At 34.6% G+C, this 23,037-nt stretch overlaps 1 pseudogene; it reads right to left on the bottom strand.

Moving 5' to 3' along the window:
- Positions 1-5,794: 5,794 nt before the first annotated feature.
- On the bottom strand, positions 5,795-6,802 carry LOC100020684 (glyceraldehyde-3-phosphate dehydrogenase-like; annotated as a pseudogene).
- Between the last annotated feature and the right edge of the window lie 16,235 nt (positions 6,803-23,037).

Genomic DNA, 23,037 nt, shown 5'->3' with positions numbered 1-23,037 from the left:
CCATGTCACAATTTTTATGCATTCCTTATGCATTCTTACCAATATGAAAACAAACATAAGATCATATACCAAGAGATGGAAGGTACCTTAATGGACAACAAGTCCAACTGCTTCATTTTACACTCAAGAAACCTGAGCCAAAGTAGTCCCTTGCCTCAAGATAAAAGAGAGAAATAGGGAAACTGAACCCTAATAGCTGTTGTAACAGCTAATATGAAAAATATTAAAATATTGATCAAGTTAAAATACATAATTTTTCTTGGAAGTACTTTTCTTGTAGCGCTTGCAGTGCAATAAAAATAATTGATATGCCTTAAACACTTTCCTTCAAAAGATCCAGGGCTTTGCATGTGTGGCTAGTCCCTTCGCCAACGCATCTCATAATTCTCTCAGTGCTTTTGTAAAGGATCTTTATGAACTACAGAGGTCAAAACAAATTGTAACATAATTGTTAGAAGCTTCTTCAATGTGCCATTCTGTGGTTTTCATTTGTGTCTTGGATGACAGACACAGAGCAATAGACAGAAACCGTTCCTGCAATAATACTTAGAGATTTTTCAGTCTGATAGTTCCTCTAAGGACTTATCTTCTACTCTCAGACCCTTTGGGAACCTAGAGACCCTCCACATCATAATTTTGCAACATAGTTGAAATTTAAAGGAGTAGCACTCATTCCTGTTTACATATGTAAAGACTATTACTGTTGCTATTTTAATTATAGAGTTTGAAGGAGTATATTGCAGTTCACTTTTGTAATATTCCCATAATTTAGGACTATATCTATAATCCTCTTTTTTATTTTCTTAATAGAATTTACTTATATGTGAATCAACCTCTCCTTCTCCATTCCACATCATATAAGGAATCACCCAGGAGACAGATAAGGGTGTACAAATTATGTTTTTCATGTTTCCATTTTTCAGTTCATTCTCTGGAAGTAATACTCATAAGTTATTCTTCAAGCACTAACTCTATAGCTGTGTATAATTTTTTTTTAGTTCCACTCATTTCAATCTTCATTATCCTTTGTAATTCTTTACAAGTTTTATTTTATTTTTAGTTTTTCTATGGCACAGTATTATTCTATTACAATAAAATACCACAATTTGTTTTGTCATTACCCAATTGATGGGCATTCTCTTAATTTCCAATTCTTTGCTACCACAAAGAGTGTTGTTAGAAATATTTTAACTAGATTCTTTTACTTTTCCCCTGATATTGGGATACAGATTACTAAAAAATCCCATTACTGGATCTAATTTGTAGTTGTTAATAGCATTTATATAATTAAATAAGATTTCCAAACCCAAGATTTCATTAGTGTAGGAAAAAAAGTGAAAAGTACAAAACCTCCCTTGACTAAAGTAGAACAAGAACTCATCTATAACAGATAGTCCTGGAGATTATCATGCGGAAGCAATAAGATGTTAAATGACTTTCCCAGGGTCATATGCCAGTATATCAGTCTAAACTTGAACCAAGTTTAGCAGATTCTGAGGTCATTCTGGATCCTCTACTTTTATCTGGGTTGGGAGTGTTCAGGGAAGAACATCACCTTTGTGTGAAGTTAGACTAAGCCCTTTTCAGGGCTGCTCATCTACCTTTGGTTTTCACATTTCCAAACTCTCACCCATGATTCCAAGAAGCTGCAGCATAGGCCTCATGGCCATATCCTGGTAAAACCTTCCCACCAGATGGGCAAAAACCAGGCTGAGGACAGCTGACGGGCTCCAAACCCATCAGAGATTTGGTGGGATGTCGTGCACTCTAAGCACAAGAAGGCCTCCTAGAAGGAACAGGCAGATAACAATAATTTCTTCCAGCAGATATGAAGGTGGCTGAAGCAGGCACTGCAGAGTGCTTAGAGCTTGGTCAGATATTGAAGACATCAAGATCATCCACTGTCTCAAGGCTCATCATCAGTCATCCTGACTTTGTCTTGCCACTGAACTTTAATCCCTGAGAGTGAGCCTGATGTCCTAAATCCAATTCACAAGCAAGTCAAGAAATCACCCCAAGGTTCTAAAACAAAGAACAACTTTTCACGTTTACATATTTACATGCACACACATATATATGTATGGTCACAGGTGCCTACAACTGCACCTGTGTGTTTCTGTGCATGTATTTCTGTGTATTAGCCTCAGTGTTTACCAATTGAGTTCAAGTCAGGCCTCTGACACCTACTGACTGTATGCTTCTGGGTAAGTCACTGTCTAAGACTACACATGCATTACATGCATATAAATATATGTGTGTGCGTGCATGCAAGAACTCCATTGTGAAAAAATATTACTTTTCCCCATTTAATAGATAAGGAACTTGAGACTCTGAGTAGCAAATCAAGTGTTTGAGTCATGATTTTATGCCATGCTAGTTTCCTAAAGACCATCCCACTTTTCTGTAGAAGAACTTTCAGTAGTCACCGATGGTTGCTAGGATACAAGACAAACTTCATATCCTGGGATTAAATTCCTCCAGAACCTGACTTCTACCTACTTTTCCAGCTCTATTACATTTTTATCCTGCTTCAAACATCCTATATTTACAGACAATCCATACTCATGGTACTTAGTTGAACTTAATATTCCTTCTCTTACCTTTTTGGATTTGAAGAAAATCTTTCCCATACCCTAAACATACTCCTCACTCATCTTTGTCTTTTAAAATCCTTATTTTCCTTAAAGGTCAATATGAGTGCCTTTTTTTTTCTTAATAATTACCTTCTGTCTTGGAATCAATACTGTGTGTTACCACAGAAGAGTGGTAAGGGCTAGGCAATGGGGGTCAAGTGACTTACCCAGGGTCACACAGCTGGGAAGTGTCTGAGGACAGATTTGAACCCAGGACCTCCTGACTCTACTCCTGGTTCTCAATCCACTGAACTACCCAGCTGCCCCATGAGTGCATTTTTGGTCTAAGAAACCTTCCTTAATTTCTGAGTCATTTAGTGATCTTTCTTTCCTGAAGATATCTATGCTTATCTACATCAATGTGAATATGTTATTACTTTCTACTGTAATATGAATCCTGTGAAATCAAAGGCTATCATTTTTGTCTTTCCCATAGCACCTAGAATTATATCTTATATACATCAGGTATTTATAATAAAGGCTTATTGAATTGAATTGAACTAAAGGAAAATATCTTAAAGGAAAAATTTCAGGCACATGACAATCATGGGATTCCATTTGTTTAGTAACATTCTTTTTACTATTTATATATAGAAAATAATATATCTTACATAATATAATATGTATTATTATAAATATTATCAATTGACATAGATATGCTTACCCAAGAGAATAAATTCTCATATCAGGTATGTTCCAAATCCTATGCCTTGTTTTCCTCCTCCTTTCTTCCTCTCCCTCCTCTCTACCTAAGTAGGAAGGTAATATGATACAGCTTATACATATATGATCTTATAATACTTATTTCCCTGTTAATATTTTGAAACAAGACATATATTACTTACACTAGGGAAAATTCGTGGAGGAAATAGCATAAGGAATGGTATGCTTCAAGGTGGATTCAGACTCCTGTCTTCTTCTATAGAGGTGGATATCCTTTTTAATCACAAGTTCTTTGTAGTTACCCTGATTTTTGCCTTATTGATAATAGTTAAGCCATTCACAGTTGATAATCATATGTTATAATTACCATGTACAATGCTCTCCTGGTTCTATTTATTTCTCTTTGTATCACTTCATATAAGACTTTCCAGGTTTTCTTTTGCTTCTGATTATATTTTTTGTCATTTTTTAAGCACAATAGTATTCCATTAAAATTAAATACCATAAGTGTTTCAGCCATTCCCTAGTTGATAGTCATCCCTTTAGTTTCTCATTCTTTGCCACCATAAAAAGAGCAGTTATAAATATTTTAGAATATATAGCTTCTTTTCTTTTTCCCTTGATCACCTTATGAAATAAATCTAACAGTGGCTTTTCTGGGTCAAAATTATGCACAGGTTTATAACTTTTTAAGTATAAATCTAGACTAAGCTCCAACATATTTGAATAATTTCACAGTTCCATCAACAATGTATTAGTGTCCCCATTTTTTCATATCCTCCCCAACATTTGTCATTTAGGCCCTTTATTATTTTAATAAATGTATTAGGTATGAGGTAATGTATCCGAGTTGTTTTGATTTGCATTTATCTGATCAATAATGCTCTAGATAATCTTTATAAATAGTTAAATTTAGCTTTGATTTCTTTATCCAAAAACTATCTGTTTATATCATTTGACCATTTACCAATTGGGAAATGGCTTATATTCTTATATATTTGACAAAGATAATATACATACATATTAGATATGGGACCTCTATTCCAGAAAATGTGTAAAACATTATTTCCCCAATCAATTGTTTTCCTTCTAATCTTGACTACATTGATTTTATTTTTATCAAACCCTTTCAGTTTAACATAGAAGTATATATTTTACATTTCACAATGATTTTTAACTTATTTATTCATCAATTATTCTCTTATCCATAAATTTGATAGAATTATTACATGTTTAGATTTCTAATTCATTTATAATATCTTCCTTGTATCCATTTTGATCTCATTTTGGTAAATGGTGTAAGATATTGGTCTATATCTAGTTTCTGTCAAACTGTTTTCCAGTTTTTCCAGTAATTTTTAGCAAATAGTGAATACTTATTCCAAAATCTTGAATATTTATCTTTGTTGAACACAAGGTTACCATAATCTTTTATGACTGTTTGTTGTATGTCTATTGTGTTCCACTGATCTACTTTTCTATTTGTTATACAATACCAGATAGTTTTGATAGTTACGTTTTAAAGTACAATTTAAAATATCATACTGTAACAGCTCTCTTCTTTTCTTTTTATTATTTCCCTTTATATTCTTGAACTTTCATTTTTCCAAATGAATTTTATTATCTTTCTATTTTGGTGAAATAATTTTTAATAATTTTTAGTTGGGATGGCATAGGATAAGCATATTATCATTTTAATTATATTGGCTTTGCCCATTCATGAACAATTAATATTTCACCAATCATTGAAATCAGACTTTATATTAAAAGCCTTTTAAATTATTTTTGCATAATTTCTAGATTTATTTTGGAATATATGCTCCTTAATATATTATGCTATATATAATTCATTTAAATTGGTTACCTCATTCATCTCTTCTTGAAGGACATTGTTAGTCATATATAAAAATACTGGTGATTTATGTTGGTTTATTTTATATCCTGCTACTTTGCTAAAATTATTGATAGTTTCAATTAATTTTTATTTGAATCTCTAGGACTTGACATATATATATATATGTACATATATATATATATCATCATCATCATACCATCTGTGAAAAAAGATAATTTTATCACATCTTTGCCAATTCTTGAATTTATTTTTCTTCTCTTCCTATTGCTACCATTTCTAATACAATATTAAATAATATTGTTGATAATGGGCATCCTTGTTTGACTCATATTTTATATGTGAGAGGCATGGCTTCTAATTTATCCCTGTTAAAGAAAATATTTGCTGTTGTTTTTAAAGATGTACTGCTTTATACTTATACTTTCAAGTATTTTTTTTTTGCACTGAATGTGATGACTTTATTTATGGTACACAAAATAGGACTCTATGCTCCTTCCCCCACTACAGGGATTCTTCTGGGCAAGAATGTGAATGGGGCATGGGATCCCCAGCATGGGGATATAGGTTATTATGGATGTGGGCTCCCCAGTTGTGGAACTACTCTCTTTTTTTGTCTGGGGATGAAGATAAATGGCTTTCCACTTTACTCCATGGAGGCCATATACATTATGAGGTCTAATACATGGTGGCTGCAACCATACTCATTGTCATACCAAGAAATGAGCTTGACAAAATGGTCACTGAGGGCAATGTCAACACCAGCATTGAAGATAGAATAGTGGGTGTCACTGTTAAAGTCACAGGATACAGTCTGGTCCTCTATGTAGCCCAAGATGCTCTTCAAGGATCCCTCTGCAGCTTGCTTTACCACTTTCTTAATATCATCTTATTTGGTAGCTTTCTCCAGGCAGCAAGTCAGATCCACCAAGGACACATTGGGAGTAGGAACAAGGAAGGCCTTGCCTGTGAGCTTCCCAATCAGCTCAGGGATGACCTTGCCCACAGCCTTGGCAGCACCAGTGGAAGCAGAGATGATATTTTGGGCAGCCCCATGCCCATCATGCCACAGCTTGCCAGAGGAACCATCTACTGTCTTCAAGGTAGTGGTAATGGCATGGACTATGGTCATGAGTCCTTCCACAATGGTGAAGTTGCCATGAATGACCATGGCCAAGGGGGTCAAGCAGTTGGTAGTGCAGGAGGCATTACTGATGAACTTGAGAGAATTATTGTATTTCTCATGGTTCACCCCCATTATGAACATTGAGGCATCAGCAGAAGGGACAGAGATAATGACCCACTTGGCTCTACCCTTCAAGTGAGCCCCAGCCTTTTCCATGGTGGTAAAGACAACAGTGGACTCCACAACGTACTTGGCTCCAGCATCTCCTTATTTAATGTTGGGCGGATCCTACTCCTGGAAGATGGTAATGGCTTTTCTATTGATCACCAGCTTTCCATTCTCTGCTTTTACAGTGCCCTTGAATTTGCCATGGGTAGAATCATATTGGGACATGTAAGCCATGTAGTTGAGATCAATGAAGGGGTCATTGATGGCCACAACTTCTACTCCACTGCAGTTGAATGCTGCCCTGGTCACCATGTGTCCAATATGGTCAAATCCATTGGCTCTGACCATCACCATCATGTCTAAGAGATGTGACTGGAACAGAGGGTCTGGCAGCAAGCTTGGGAGAAGAACTGAGAGCCTCAAGTATTTTTAATAGGAATGAGTGCTGTATTTTATCAAAAGCTTTTTCTTCATCTACTGATGAAATTGTTACTTTTTGTTGGTGTAATCAATTATGTCACTGTTTTTCCTTATCATCCCTGCATATCTGTTATAAATGTTGTTTAGTCACATTGTATAATCTTTATGATATATTGCTAATATTTTAAAAGATTTTTTCATCTATATTCTTCAATGAAATTGGCCTATTATTTTCTTTCTGTTTTTGCTCTTCCTGGTTTTGGTATCAGCACCATATTTGTTTCATGAAAAGAGTTTGGTAGGACTCTTTCTTTAACAATTTTTAAAAATAATTCATTTAATCTTTAAATTAGTTGATCTTTAAATGTTTGGTAAAATTCACTTATAAATCCATCTGGTCCTGATACTTTCTGGAAGAAACTCTTTCATAGCTTTTTAAATTTCTTTTTATAAATAGTTTTATTAAAATATTCTTTTTCCACCTCTGTTCCTATAAGTAATTTGTAGAGTAGGCCAAAATTATTTGTAATAATTATTTTGATTTCATCTTCATTAGTGGTCAATTCACTATTTTCATTTTAGATGCAAATGATTTGGTTTTCTCCTCTTTAAAATCATATTAAGCAGTGTTTTATATATTTTGTGTATCAACTTTATAAAACCAATTCAGTTTAATTTATTTATCTAATATTTGCATATTCAATTATGTAAAGCTCACTTTTAACATTAAGGATTTCCAATTTAGCATTTAACTGGGGCTTTTTATTTTGTTTTTTAAATTAAAAAAAAATCAAACCCAATTGTGTATTTGTTCTTTCTCTATTTTTACTGATATAATCATTTAGAAGTAATTTTTTTCTAAATTTACTACTTTTAAAGTATGCCATTAGTTTTGGCATGTTCTCTTTTAAGCATCATTTTATTTACCAAATTATTTATTCTTTCTCTGGTTTATTCGTTAAATCATTTATTCCTAAAAATTAAGTTATTTAGTCTCTAATTAATTTTGTTTTGTGATTGTGTAGTTCCTTCTTAAATACCATCATGATATGAAAATGATATATTTAATATCTCTGCTTTTTTGCCTTTAATTATAATATTTTGTGTCTTAATATAAGATCGATATAGGTTTTTTTTTGTGTAAAAGTATTATATGCTTCTGGGAAAAGAGTTTATTCCTTTCTATTCTCATCCAATTCTCAGCATATATCTGTTTTATATGACTTATATATAAGATTTTGTTTATCTCCTTAACTTCCTTTCTTATTTATTTATTTATTTATTTATTTATTTATTTATTTATTTATTTTTGGGTTAGTACTATTAAATTTTTTTTTCTTTTTGGTTACATTTGGTTTCATTCTTTGTGAAGCTGATGTAGAGTTGTATTTAATTTTATCTTACTCTACCTGACCCTTTTTGGGGTTTTCTTGACAAAGATTATTTTAAAAAACAATTATTGCTTATATTGTGATATTTTTAACTGAAGAAAGAAACTTTTTGCAATTACATCTATTTTCTCTGATATACATCTTTTAAATGGAACCTAGTAATTATTTTCATTTTGTAGCAATTAAATGTTTTAAAAATGAATTGGATCCAAGAAGACTGAGCTTAGTGTGTAGCTAAAGCTGGATAACAATCCAGTGATTAAGAGGAACAAATTAAATAATTATGTCACATGAATACTAAGAATAAAATGGAAGTTCATTGGTTTAATGAATTAAGAAATGTATATGGGAATTGTTTTGAGAGCTTGTTTACGCTACAAGGTGAATCCCCATTATTTTCTGTGGAAGCATGCTAGTTTTAATTTTGAAGAAGCCTTGATGTCATTGGGAATATTGTGAGTGTCTTTGATGGAGAATAAGAGTGAGGATAGACTGTATGATTTTGTCATAGATATTCAATGATGGCTTGCATGGTATGTGAGGTAAAAGTGCTTGGTCCTTGGGAAAGGATGTAACTAAGCCATTAAAAAAGAATTGATGTAGCAACTTCTATTTGTATAGTCTTCTGCCCACAGGAAATGCCTAGGGATCATTGGTTGGGATCCTCCAAGATTATTTTTTTGCTCAATTAGTTGTCATCACAATTGAGGAACATTAGTAAATAAGGGTCAAAAATTGCTCTGAGAAATATCTATATGAATACAACAAACTTAAAGCTCATAGCATTCTCCATTATGTGTAATAATCATAGTATTCAAGATAATCTCTCAACATTATACTTTTAACCTCTGTAAACTCATTGATATAGTAAGACTTCAAAATTTCATAAGGCTAGTTTTTAGAGAGTAGAAAAAACATGTCTTCCTGACCTTCTTATTAAATAATCATCCTGAGACACTATAAAATAGAGTTTAAATGTTATTTGCTTCCTAGATGAAGAGTTTCAGCAGTCTGGTTTGCATTTTCCTTTCACAGAAGTATGTTCTTGTGATATGCCAGGAGAAATCTGTCACAGAGAAATGGAAACTGGGCTGTTCCTTTTATAATACTTACTTTGGTTCTATAGGATCAACTAATGATCTCTATTTTTAATATTTGGTGCAATTAAACTTCACACTGATACTTCATTTGGCCATTTCTCTTATTCTAAATTATGTCCCATCTATTACCATTGATCTACAGAAATTTTTACACAAATTCTAGTCTTATCTTCATTACTTACTACTCCTGATATTCAATCAGTTACTTAACATTTATGGACTTCATTTTCCTCATTTTTAAAGTGGGAGTTCTGTTGCTACTTAGGTATTGTAAGAATGTTGTAAAATTATAAGGTACATATATGATATTTCAAAAACTGCAAAATGCTATCCATTATAAATGTTAGTGAATATTTGAAAATATTCAAATAATTAGTAATTCTTTAGTCTGTTTGACACACTTGAGAAACAGAAACGATATTTTCAAACAATAAATATATCCTACATTTTCCTTTATTTATCAGAGCAAATGATGCTACAAGTTTAATAACACAGTTTATTCAATTCAGTCAGTGAATCAAAGTAATTATAGGTTATTATTTAGAACACATTATTTCATTCTTTGAATCAATAATATATGTTGGAAAAGATAATTGCAGCAACATGTTTTTCTTTACTTTTGATTTTATATATATTTGAGAAATTTGAAAATATATACATATTTATATAGGTCTATTATTTCTATTAGGTCCTCATTGTACTGTAAAGATGACTCTAGGTTCTTGAAAACTATGTCAATGGTATTTAGTCTTTCACGGGTCCTATCAGGCTGCCAATGCTGAGAGTATTGACCTTGCTATGGGTCAGTTAGCCAAAGATCAGCTTGATTAAATTAGGAGAAATTCATCACCAGAAATTTGGCCATGAGGAATTGGAATTTTTTAACCCCTAAAAACTAATGAAGGCTGCTTACTAAATGGTGACATAATATCAATGAACTGTAATGATTTGTATTAGTAGGACAAATAATCTCATTGATTTCACTGGCCTCATGAATATTGGAGAGATTCAATAAAAATCGTTAATCAAAATGAAATACAGTTCACACTCTAGTAGGCTGTGGGACCATGTTTGATGCCAGGGATGATTAGTCCTTTGATGCCTGATAATATTTGAAAATCATTCCTTCAGTTTAGTAGGAGACAGAAATGAAAAAATACTATAGGAGGAAAGCCCTAATGATACTTCATTGAAAAGAGAAAAAGAACCACTTTGATAATGTTTTATAGATTCATTCTAATGACTGACTTTTTAACTAGTGAGAAAGACATCTGGGTCACAAAATAAAAGTAGTTTTGAAAGTAATTAAGTGCAAGAATCTAAGACTTTTGTTTATCCTGTAGAACTAGATGATCAGTGCTTGGATAAGAGTTAAAGGTGTTGAATATTACATACATAAGAACCTACAAGGGCTAAAAATATTTACTGAAGGGTACTTAGAAAAAATATAGGAGGAACTCATCAATCTCACAGTGTATTCCTGCTAGTTATGAGATGGAAACTCAATTCAGGATATTTGGCTCTCAAAGGCAACAAGGTATTTCAGTGGAAGGAGTGTTGAGCTTAGACTCAAGAACTGAGTTCATCTGACTTCAGAGACTACTAGCTGTGTGACACTGGGAAAACAATTTAATTTCTTTCTCTCTCCATTTCCTTAACAGTAAAAGGTGGGAAAACAGCACCTACCTCCAAGAACTGCTGTGATAATAAAAAGAAACATTTGTATGGTGGTTAGTAAAATACCTGGAACACAATAGGTCCTTTAAAATGCTTGTACCCTTTCTCCCACCTCCTTTAGCTCCCTGCACTCTTAAACATCCTGTGGACTCAACTCCTTGAGAAGACTCTGCATGAAATGAAGAAGATGTCAACAAGTTAATGTAAAATTTTATATTTTATAGAAAAGATTGACAGAAAAAAGGATTATTTTAACCCCCCCTGTGATATCTCCTGAAAGATTTTTTTACAAGGTACTTCAGAGAGAAGAGGGGTTTAGTTAAACTTGTGACATGAGGGATGAATATCTGGTAATGGTCCATAGCATCTGAGAACAGATGATACATGCTTTTCTCACTAGGAATTGCAGACTCAGGCCTTCTGTCTTTCCTTAGGCACCTAATTATCTATAGCACTTAATACTTTTAGTATTTTTTGGCCATTAGGACTAGATACTCCTTATAAGCTTGAAAGAGCTATTAGTCAAGAAGCCCCTCTATAACCTAAGGTTCAATTTTAAACCCTGGAAGTATTTGTAAGTTATACTGGAAAGTGAGGTCAGGAAAAGAAAATGTAAAGAACCTAGTTCAGATGATTGTACTGATCCATGGAAGAAGAAGAATGTTGGCAGGAATGAGGGAGGATATTCTCTCATAGTCAACTGTATTAAAGCTAGGAAAATGCTTATTCTCTCAGATAAACTAAAGGTTCTTGTTTTCATTTTTTATGCTCTATGAAACAGTTTGTTAAAGACAAAACCAAACCCAACTGTTATCATTATGCATCATATCTAATTTTTCCAAATTTTTGATTTCCTTTTTTCCAATTTGGGTCAAGCACTATGATAAAATCAGTATAAATGCTATATTCCCATTGGATTCAAGAAACAGTTGCTGCTCAGTACTCCTTGCTTATCTTATGAGCCATAAAATAGGTATGCAGCTGTTATTGGTTACACTTCACAAAAATGCAAATGGTGCTATTTTTCTACTGGCATAATTTTTAACATAATCTTGAATAGAACAAATACTATTAAAATCCTCACATTTGGACATATCTTAATATATGTTTGAAAGTACATGAGAAAGAAGTATGATTAATTTCCCCATCCTGAATTTAAAGATATATCCCTGCCTGCATTTCTGTTGCCCTGTTGGTACTTATTTTATGAACAAGAGCATACTTTATGTCTTGGATCATAGATGTTCATAACATCTAAAATGAGATGGTAGAGAAGGAGCTGCAAAAGGTATAAGATCTGAATGGAATTCAACCAAATAAACATTAAGTTCTACTATGTGCCAGGCACTCTGCTAGATTGGCATATATTAATAAAAAAATAGTCCCTTCCCTCAGGGAGCCATACAAATGGGGAATACAAAAAGGGCAAGAAAGTAGTGGGGAGGTGAGAAGGTACCAGGCACAGTCATCTTGTTTCCATGGAATTGAAACCAAGTAGAGCAGCCTATGCAAAGCAGAATAAACTGAGTTCTATTCAATTTTTACACTCTATTAAGGAAGGCATTGGGAAGAGTTTGGCACTCCATCCTCTAGCTCTCCAGTCAAAGGGGAGAGGAGCCATTAATAAAGGACTGAGTTAGCAGCATAGGGATAAGTTTAAAAGTGATGTGGTTATCCTATGAAAATCATTTTGTCCTGTTGAGTTAAAATGAGGCAGAACAGAGATGCAAAGTGGAGAAAGGAGTTATGATGTTAATGTGTAAATTATAATCCTGAGTTTTTCAACACTTTAGATTTTTTGTCTTCATTTTTAGTGGCCCTTAAAAATAAAATTAGAAGAGCAAAAGAAATGTTTTATGATTTAATAACAATTTATTACCTTCCACACATGTTCTGTGCTAGGTGCTGAGAAGATACAAAACTAAAATAACATATGATTCCTGCCATTGAAGTGCTTACAACATATTAGAGTGGTATAAAACATTCTGAAGAACTATGATATAAAGTAATGCATGATAATTTTTATGACATACACACAAACTACAATATTCAATACTATTAAATGGTATCTGGTTACAGTAACAATTTAGATTTTAAGTAGAATTGGGGTGGTTAATGAATCCCATGATCTCATTAATCAATCCACCCCCAATATCAGCATAAGATTATATAGAACATAGACCTTCATTAGAACATGCCTTCTGTAAAGGAAGACATGTACATCTGCTCTAGGTATATTGCTCTTTCAAGGTTCTAGTGGTAATTCTATAAAGTTGTGATTACTCACTAATACATCAATTCAAACCTTGACCTTCTTTTCTTCCACTAAGAGTCAGTAATAATCAGTCCAGATTCCTTTAATGACAGGACAAAATTAGTTTTTACTAAGGAATTATTCACTGTAAAGATATAGCAAGAATAGAAGTTAGGCAGGGATTTCTTATAATCTCCTGGGGATATTCTCTCCTGCATATCACTTCAGCCCTGGAGAAGGTAGACTTGGACTAACAGTTTCTACATGATATCTTTTCTAGCATATTAATTTTTGATGTTAAATTTTTTTTCAATGTTAGGGCCTGGATATTTTCTTTTTTCTTTTTTAAATTTTTAAATTTTTTAATAATTTTTATTTGATCATTTCCAAGCATTATTCATTAGAGATAAAGATCATTTTCTTTTCCTCCTCCACCCCCATAGCCGACATGTGATTCCACTGGGTTTCACGTGTGTTCTTGATTCAAACCCATTTCCATGTTGTTGGTATTTGCACTAGGGTGTTCATTTAGAGTCTCTCCTCAGTTATTTCCACTCAGCCCCTGAAGTCAAGTAGTTGCTTTTCATCTGTGTTTTTACTCCCACAGTTTATCCTCTGCTTGTGGATAGTGTTGTTTAGATCCCTGTAAGTTGTTCTGGGACATTGCATTGACCCTAATGGAGAAGTCCATTACCTTCGATTGTACCACAGTGTATTAGTCTCTGTGTATAATGTTTTCCTGGTTCTGGTCTCTGCATCATTTCCTGGAGGTGGCTCCAGTCTCCATGGAATTCCTCTACTTTATTATTCCTTTTAGCACAATAATATTCCGTCACCAAAATATACCACAATTTGTTCAGCCATTCCCCAATTGAAGGGCATCCCCTCATTTTCCAATTTTTGGCCACCACAAAGAGTGCAGCTATGAATATTCTTGTACAAGTCTTTTTCCTTATTATCTCTTTGTGGTACAAACCCAGCAGAGCTATGGCTGGATCAAAGGGCAGACAGTCTTCTATCATCCTTTGGGCATAGTTCCAAATTGCCCTCCAGAGTGGTTGGATCAGTTCACAACTTCACCAGCAAAGAATTAGTGTCCCTACTTTGCTGCATCCCCTCCAGCATTCATTACTTTCCTTTGCTGTCATGCTAGCCAATCTGCTAAGTGTGAGGTGATACCTCAGAGTTGTTTTGATTTGCATCTTTCTGATTATAAGAGATGTAGAGCATTTTTTCATGTGCTTATTAATAGTTTTGATTTCTTTGGCTGAGAACTGCCTGTTCATGTCCCTTGCCCATCTATCAATTGGAGAATGGCTTGATTTTTTGTACAATTGGTTTAGCTCTTTGTAAATTTGAGTAATTAAACCTTTGTCAGAGGTTTTTATGAAGATTGCTTCCCAATTTGTAGCTTTCCTTCTGATTTTAGTTATATTGGTTTTGTTTGTACAAAAACTTTTTAATTTGATATAGTCAAAATTATTTATTTTACATTTCGTGACTCTTTCTAAGTCTTGCTTGGTTTTAAAGTCTTTTCCTTTCCAAAGGTCTGACATGTATACTATTCTGTGTTTGCCTAATTTACTTATAGTTTACTTCTTTATGTTTAAGTCATTCACCCATTTTGAATTTATCTTGGTGTAGGGTGTGAGGTGTTGATCCAAACCTAATCTTTCCCATACTATCTTCCAATTTTCTGAGCAGTTTTTATTGAATATTGGATTTTTGACCCAAAAGCTGGGATCTTTGGGCTTATCATATATTGTGTTGCTGGGGTCACTTGCCCCAAGTCTATTCCACTGATCCTCCTTTCTGTCTCTTAGCCAGTACCAAATTGTTTTGATGACTGCTGCTTTGTAATATAGTTTGAGATCTGGGACTTCAAGGCCCCTTTCTTTGTATTTTTTTTCATTATTTCCATGGATATCCTTGATCCTTTGTTATTCCAAATGAACTTTGTTATGGTTTATTTCTAAATCAGTAAAGAAATTTTTTGGAAGTTCCATGGTTATGGCACTAAATAGATAGATATGTTTGGGTAGGATGGTCATTTTTACTATATTGACTTGTCCTATCCATGAGCAGTTAATGTTTTTTCCAATTGCTCAAGTCTAGTTTTAGTTGTGTGGAGAGTGTTTTGTAGTTGTGTTCATATAGTTCCTGTGTTTGTCTCAGGAGGTAGATTCCTAGGTATTTTATTTTGTCTAAGGTGATTTTGAATGGGATTTCTCTTTCTAGTTTTTGAGGCTGAGCTGTGTTGGAGGTGTATATAAATGATGATGACTTATGTGGGTTTATTTTGTATCCTGCAACTTTGCTAAAGTTGTTGATTATTTCAATTAGCTTTTTGGTTGAATATCTAGGATTCTTTAAGTAGACCATCATGTCATCTGCAAAGAATGATAACTTGGTCTCCTCCTTGCCTATTTTGATGCCTTCAATTTCTTTTTCTTCTCTAATTGCTACTGATAGTGTTTCTAGTACAATGTCAAATAGTAGAAGTGATAATGGGCATCCTTGTTCCCTCCTGATCTTATTGGGAAAGCATCTAGTTTATCCCCATTGCAGATGATATGAGCTGATGGTTTTAGACATATTTATTATTTTTAGGAATGACCCTCCTATTCCTATGCTTTCTAGTGTTTTTAATAGGAATGGGTGTTGTATTTGATCAAAGGCTTTTTCTGCATCTATTGAGATAATCATGTGGTTCTTGTTGGTTTGCTTGTTGATGTGGTCAATTATGTGGATGGTTTTCCTAATATTGAACCAGTGCTGCATCCCTGGTAAAAATCCTACTTGATCATGGTGGATGACCCTTCTCATCACTTGCTGGAATCTTTTTGCTATTATCCTATTTAAGATTTTTGCATCTATATTCATTAGGGAGATTGGTCTCTAGTTTTCTTTCTCTGTTTTTGACCTGCCTGGTTTTGGAATCAGTACCATGTTTGTGTCATGAAAGGAGTTTGGTAGAACTCCCTCTTTGCTTATTATGTCAAATAGTTTGAATAGTATTGGGATTAACTGTTCTCTGAAAGTTTGATAGAATTCACTTGTGAATCCGTCAGGCCCTGGGGATTTTTTCTTAGGGAGTTCTTTGATGGCTTATTGGATTTCATTTTCTGATATGGGACTAATTAAGAATTCTTTTTTCATCTTCTGTTAGTCTAGGCAGTTTGTATTTTTGTAAATATTCATCCATATCACCTATATTGGCATATTTATTGCCATATAATTGGGTAAAGTAATTTTAATGATTGCCTTAATTTCCTCTTGATCGGAGGTGATGTTCCCCTTTTCATCTTTGATGCTGTTAATTTGCTTTTCTTTTTTCCTTTTTTTTTAATTAGATTGACCAGGACTTTGACTATTTTGTTTGTTTTTTCAAAGTACCAGTTTTTGTCTTATTTAATAAATCAATAGTTCTATCACTTTCGATTTTATTAATTTCTCCCTTAATTTTTAGGATTTCTAGTTTGGTTTTCTTCCGGGGGGTTTTAATTTGATTGCTTTTGATTTTTTTTTATTTCCATTTCCAATTGATTGATCTCTGCTCTCCCTAGTTTGTTAATATATGCACTCAGGGATATGAATTTACCTCTGATTACTGCTTTGGCTGCATCCCAAAAGGTTTGAAAGGATGTCTCGCCATTGTCATTTTCCTTTATGAAATTATTAATTGTTTCTGTGATTTCTTCTCTAACTAAATGATTTTGGAGTATCATATTGTTTAATTTCCAATTAGATTTTGATTTGGTTTTCCATGTAACATTATTGATCTTTATTTTTATTTCCTTGTGATCTAAAAAGGGTGCATTTATTATTTCTGCTTTTCTGCATTTGTATGCCATGTTTCTGTGACCTAGTGTATGGTCAATCTTTGTGAATGTGCCATGTGGTGTTGGGAAGAAGGTATATTCCTTTTTATCCCTATTTGTTTTTCTCCATATGTCTATTAATTCTAATTTTTCTAATATTTCATTCACTTCTTTTACCTTTCTTACTTATTTCTTTATTTGATTTATCTAAATTTGATAATGGTTGGTTCAAGTCTCCCACTAATATGGTTTTACTGTCTATTTCTTCCTTCAATTCTCCTAGTTTCTCCATTAGAAATTTGGGTGGTATATTATTTGGTGCATACATGTTGATTAGTGCTATTTCCTCATTATCTAAAGTCCCTTTTAACAAAATATAATTACCTTGCCTTTCCCTTTTGATCAGGTCTATATTTACTTTGGCTTTATAAGATATCATGATTGTAATTCCCACCTTCTTTCTGTCAATTGAGGCCCAGAAGGTCTTACTCCATCCTTTAATTCTGACCTTGTGGGATTCTACCTGCCTCATGTGTGTTTCTTGAAGACAACATATGGTAGGGTTTTGGATTCTAATCCATTCTGCTATTCGTCTACTTTTTATGGGTGAGTTCATCCCATTAACGTTCAAAGTTATGAATGTCACTTGTGGACTCCCTGGCATTTTGATATCCTTCCTTAATTCTAACCTTTCTTCTTCAGCTCTACCTTTTAGTCCAGTGATTTACTTTGAATCAGTCCCCCTTGTCCCCTCCCTTGATATGTTTCCCTTTCTAGTCTCTCCCTTTTTGTTCCCTCCCCCTCCCCCCTCTTCTTCCCTCCCTTTTTTGTGTTCCCTTCCCCCTACCCCCCTTGGTTTTCCCTTCTCCCTTCCCTTGTTGGGTAAGATAGAATTCAAGGTCCCAATGGATCGGGATATTCTTTCCTCTCAGAGTTGATTTCCCTGGGAGTAAGGTTTAAGTAAAAACTCTCTTCCTCTCCTTCTTATAGGAGTTTTCTTCCCCTCCCTTTCCCATGTGAATCTTTGTGTGAGAAAGATTATTCTATTTGGTCTTTCTTTTCCCCCTATTTACACATTACATTTTCCCCACATATTAATATACATAGATTGATATAATGTAGTCCTTATAGAAGAGAGTTTGAATAAAAGAAAAAGATACCATTAGTTTATTCACTGAGAAAATTCCTGAGATAATAAAGCATATTCCCCACTCCCAAATGCCCCTCCAAGTGCATAGACTATTTAATGTAAACTGCCTTTTTTTTACCTAAATTATTCCAGTAACCTGAATGTAGATGGAAAACAACACATTTGCCAAAATGTTAGTGGCTTGGCACTATCATCAACTCATTATCTTTTGCCTTAAACAAAATCCTGTAAGTTGTTAGGGGGGCATGAGGCAGTTAGGTTGCACAGTCAAAGTGAATAGAGTTCTGGGACTGGAGTCAGGAAAACCTCAAGTCTAATCACACTTTAAACCCTTACCAGAAGTGTGACTCTAGGAAAATTACTTAACCTTTTCTATCACTGTTTCCTAAGCTGTAAAATGGGACATAATAATAAGACTCATTTCACAGGTCTATTGTGAAAATCAAATGAAATAAAATTTGTAAATTCTTAGCACAGTTCCTGAAACTTTAATAACTGTCTTTTTCCTACTACTATATTGCTGCTAGACTTAAAATGAACCAAAAATTATAAATGGGTTATACACTAGAAATTATAAAAGTAGTAAATGTCAAATAGATTGAGAAGGGAATTCCTGGAATTCACATACTTGTCTGCTTCTTCTGATTATTAATATTTTCTTTTCTGAGCATAGATCTGAAACAAGAAATTCTGCAAATATATATTTCCATTCATGGGACATCTCAGTTTGAAAGATCTAGAATTCACAGGTGTTCAAGAGTGTCTAAGTTAACACATTCGATCCTGGTCATTGGGATAGAGCAGATCTTTCACCAATGTAAAATCAGAAAAGAAAGGACTTTTTCTTTAAGTTAAGGGATAAAAATCATGGTGTGGTACGAGGATGGAACATATCATTAACTACAATATGCATTGTAGAACTATGTAGGAGTGGCTACTTTTTGCTCATTTGGGGGGGGGGTGAAACTTAGACAACAGCCCTATCTAAGATTTGTTTGGGAAGTCAGGATTAAGAACCCCAGGTGAGAATAAGGCGAATAGACAAGCTAATTCTTTAGAGTATAGCCCCCAAGAACAAACCTAGTCAGCTTCTGGGGAAAAAAGTTCTGTCACAGGCAACACTAGAAATGGCCAGCACCTAAACATCATAAAGAAGAGTATTAGAAGGCAATAAGAACAGTAGACAATAGGCAATGAGTTTGGAAGACTAACACATTACTAGCATCCCTAAAGTATTTAGGTCATATAGTATCAGAGGGGATTTAAGAGACAATAATAGCTGGAAGAGATTCATAATAATAACAAATAAGCATTGGTTAGATTCCAAGAAGTGAGGGACTTGCTATGTTACTGGGATTAAAGAGAAAGACTCAAAGCTTTGGAAGAATTGATTAACTTCTTTGGCATTAAGATTCTTCATTGACACAACTCAATTCTTCCAAAAACTGGAGTGCTGAGATAAGTACCATTATTTTATCCATTTTTATAGATAAGTCTTAGATAAACCAAGTGACTTTCCCAGGGTTACAAAGCCAGTATTTGAGACATAATTTGAGCTCATCTTCCTAGCTCTGGGTCCAGCTCTCTATCCACTATATGACCTAGTAGCTTCTATAACGATAATGAGTTAGGTTTGAAGCATGTTGAGTTTGAGATACCTAGAAGACATTCAGGTGAAGAGATATAACAGGCAAGATGGTCCAGTAGATAGAATGTGAGGTTCAGAGTCAGATATACTTAAATTCAAATCTTGCCTCAGATATTTACTAGCCATGTGATCCTGAGAAAATCATTAAATTTTTGTTTGGCATCCGTAAAATTGGTATAATAATAATACCTGTCACACAGGATTGTTGTGAGGATAAAATTAGATAATAATTATGAAGTAATTACTACATTGCCTGAAACATAGTAAGTGCTATATAAATATTATTGTAATAACTATTGTCATTATATTTACTGAGCTCAGGAGAGAGATAAGGATTGACTATGTAGTTCTGGGAAATCTTTTGCATAGAGATGATAAATAGTTGAAATCATGGCATTTGATAAAATTACCAGGAAAGGATAGAAAGAGAAGAGGATGAGGTACAGATAGAACACTGGGACATAACTGCACAGTAAGGAAGAACATGGATGATAATATTGAAAAACAGATTTGAAAAAAAAAATTGTCTGATGAGCAGGAAGGAAAAGGGGGGAATTTAGTGTTACAAAAGTCCAGGAAAGAGGACATATTCAGGTGGGTTGGTAAATAGTGTCAAATGATGCTGAACTCAAAAAGGCTGAGGATCAAGAAAAGGACATTGATTTTGCCAATTATGAAATCACTGATGACCTCAGAAAAAGTAGTTTAGTTGAGAAAGTGAAAGAAGGTGATGAAAGAAATACTACTGAAGGGATTGAGAAATGAGTGAAAATGTCAAGTGGCACTTTTTTATACTTAATTTTCAAATTACTCCTCAACTCCAAGAAATCTGGTATATAATGGGAGAAAAGCTAAAAAGGAAGGCAGAAATTACTAAGAGATTCTACTTTCTTTCAGATTCTTACATCTATAAAATATGGATTGATAGGGGTTTCCTGTCATTTCTGGTGAGTGAAGTATGTAGATTTGATAGCAAATGTTATCTTGGATGATTCTGAGATTTTCTTTCCCCTACTTACATTCAAATTGTGAACATTTTGGGGACAATTTAGTTTTCTGGCATATTGGTACCAGGGTTAGTTGGTGGTTGTATTTCATACTCAAAGAAGATCCAATTGGCATCACTGGGTGATATCTTTTGACTTGAAAATAACTTGGATTTAAATAAAATAGAGTTACACAAAGTTGGTGGCCTCATTCTCTCTTGCAGAATCATCAAAGTCCAGTGGCAATACATAAGACCACTGCTGATGGCTCAAGATTCAGTGGATGGCCTTGGCTTCTTTGATGATAATGTCTAACAAAAGGAAAATGGGGACAATTTAGTAGGGATATTTCTTTCTTTTTTATTCAAAGACATTTTATTTACTGAATTACATATAATAATAAGAATTTTCAGCATACATTTTCCAAAATAACAAAATCCAAACAATCTCTCTCCCTCCCCTAGCCACACTCAGAGATGATAAGCAATTTGATCTGGACCATACATGTATTATCATGCAAAATACATCCATAGAGACTTCCGGTCAAGATGGTGGCTTAGAGAAAGCTGGAGTTCGGATCTCCGGAAACCCTTCCTTACCGATCTCAAGCTATATGCTCCTAGGGCACCGAAATTCAAAACAAACAACAGCATAGACCCCAGGAATCCTCCTCCTGGACCTGGATCAAAAGGTCCAGGCCCCCCCCCCCAAAGCCAGAACCTGAGATCACTCGGGTCTAAGGGATAGGCAGAGGAAAGGTCCCAGGACCCATCCCCCCCAACCCAGAGAGATGAGTCCGAGGCAGCAGAGGGAACCTCAGAGTCTCAGGGCCAGCTATTCTGAAGGCCTCTTCCTGAAAACAACCTGACTCAGTCGAGGAAGCACTCAATGCAGACAGCAGGAAAAAAGAGAGAGATCGGGGGTGGGGAGGGAGCCTGTAACGCCCTGGCTGGATCCTTCCATCCGAGTCTCACAGAGGGTCCCTGCCTCAGGGCATACTCAGTTCAACCCAGTGAAAGTTAATCCTATCAGGAGCCCTCTCAGCTCCAGGAAGCCACTGCCCCTCCCACCTCAGAGTGCAGGCTCTTCTGGCCGGCTAAGGCATTGAAACAAACACCTTGCAGAAAGGGCCAAGCCAGGCTAAGAGTGTGGAAGTGAGGCAGAGGAGAAGCACTGGGAGGGAACTGAGGAGTTCAGTGACACAGAAACACCAGCAATTCCTGGCTTCCCCTGGAAAACAGAACAACAACTGAAGATTTGCCTAGGGCTAAAGCCTCTGAACACCAGACAGAGATAAGAAAAGCTAGTTTTCCCCACTCAGATAGAGATGGAAAACTCTACAGAAAAGCCTAAAAACTCCAAGAAAAACAAGAAGAAGGGGGTGATTTTGGACACATTTTATGGAGCAAAAATACAAAATACAGAGGAGATAGAAGAGGAAACACAAGCAAATGCTCCAAAACCTTCCAAAGAAAATGGAAACTCTCCACAAACCCACAAAGAATTTGAATCAGAAAGGATCAAAAAGATGGAAGCCTTCAGGGAGGAAAAGTGGGAAATAATGCAAAATAAATTTACGCATTTACAAAACAAGTTTGACCAAAGTGAAAAGGACATCCAGGCTTTAATGGTCAGAATTAGGCAACCCAAAGACAACGAGCAAGAATTAATAATGCAAAGCCAAAAGACAAAGAAATTAGAAGAGAACATAATATATCTCACTGACAAGGTCATAGACTTGGAAAATTGAGGGAGAAGAGACAATTTAAGAATAATTGGACTACCAGAAAAACCAGAAATAAACAACAAACTCGACATTGTAATACAAGATATAATCAAAGAGAATTGCCCAGAGATCCTAGAACAAGGGGTCAATACAGGCACTGAAAGAGTTCACAGAACTCCCTCTACACTAAATTGCCAAAAGACAACTCCCAGGAATGTGATTGCCAAATTCCAAAGCTTTCAAGAAAAAGAAAAAATCTTACAGGAAGCCAGAAAAAGACAATTTAGATATAAAGGAATGCCAATCAGGGTCACACAAGACCTTGAAATTTCAACTGTGAATGACCGTAAGGCATGGAACATGATTTTCAGAAAGGCAAGAGAGCTGGGCCTTCAACCAAGAATCAATTATCCATCAAAACT

This window comes from Monodelphis domestica, chromosome 3 (genome assembly GCF_027887165.1).
Source record: "Monodelphis domestica isolate mMonDom1 chromosome 3, mMonDom1.pri, whole genome shotgun sequence".
NCBI lineage: Eukaryota > Metazoa > Chordata > Mammalia > Didelphimorphia > Didelphidae > Monodelphis > Monodelphis domestica.
Note: the sequence above shows the minus strand (reverse complement) of the source record. Positions and strands in the feature narration are given on the sequence as shown.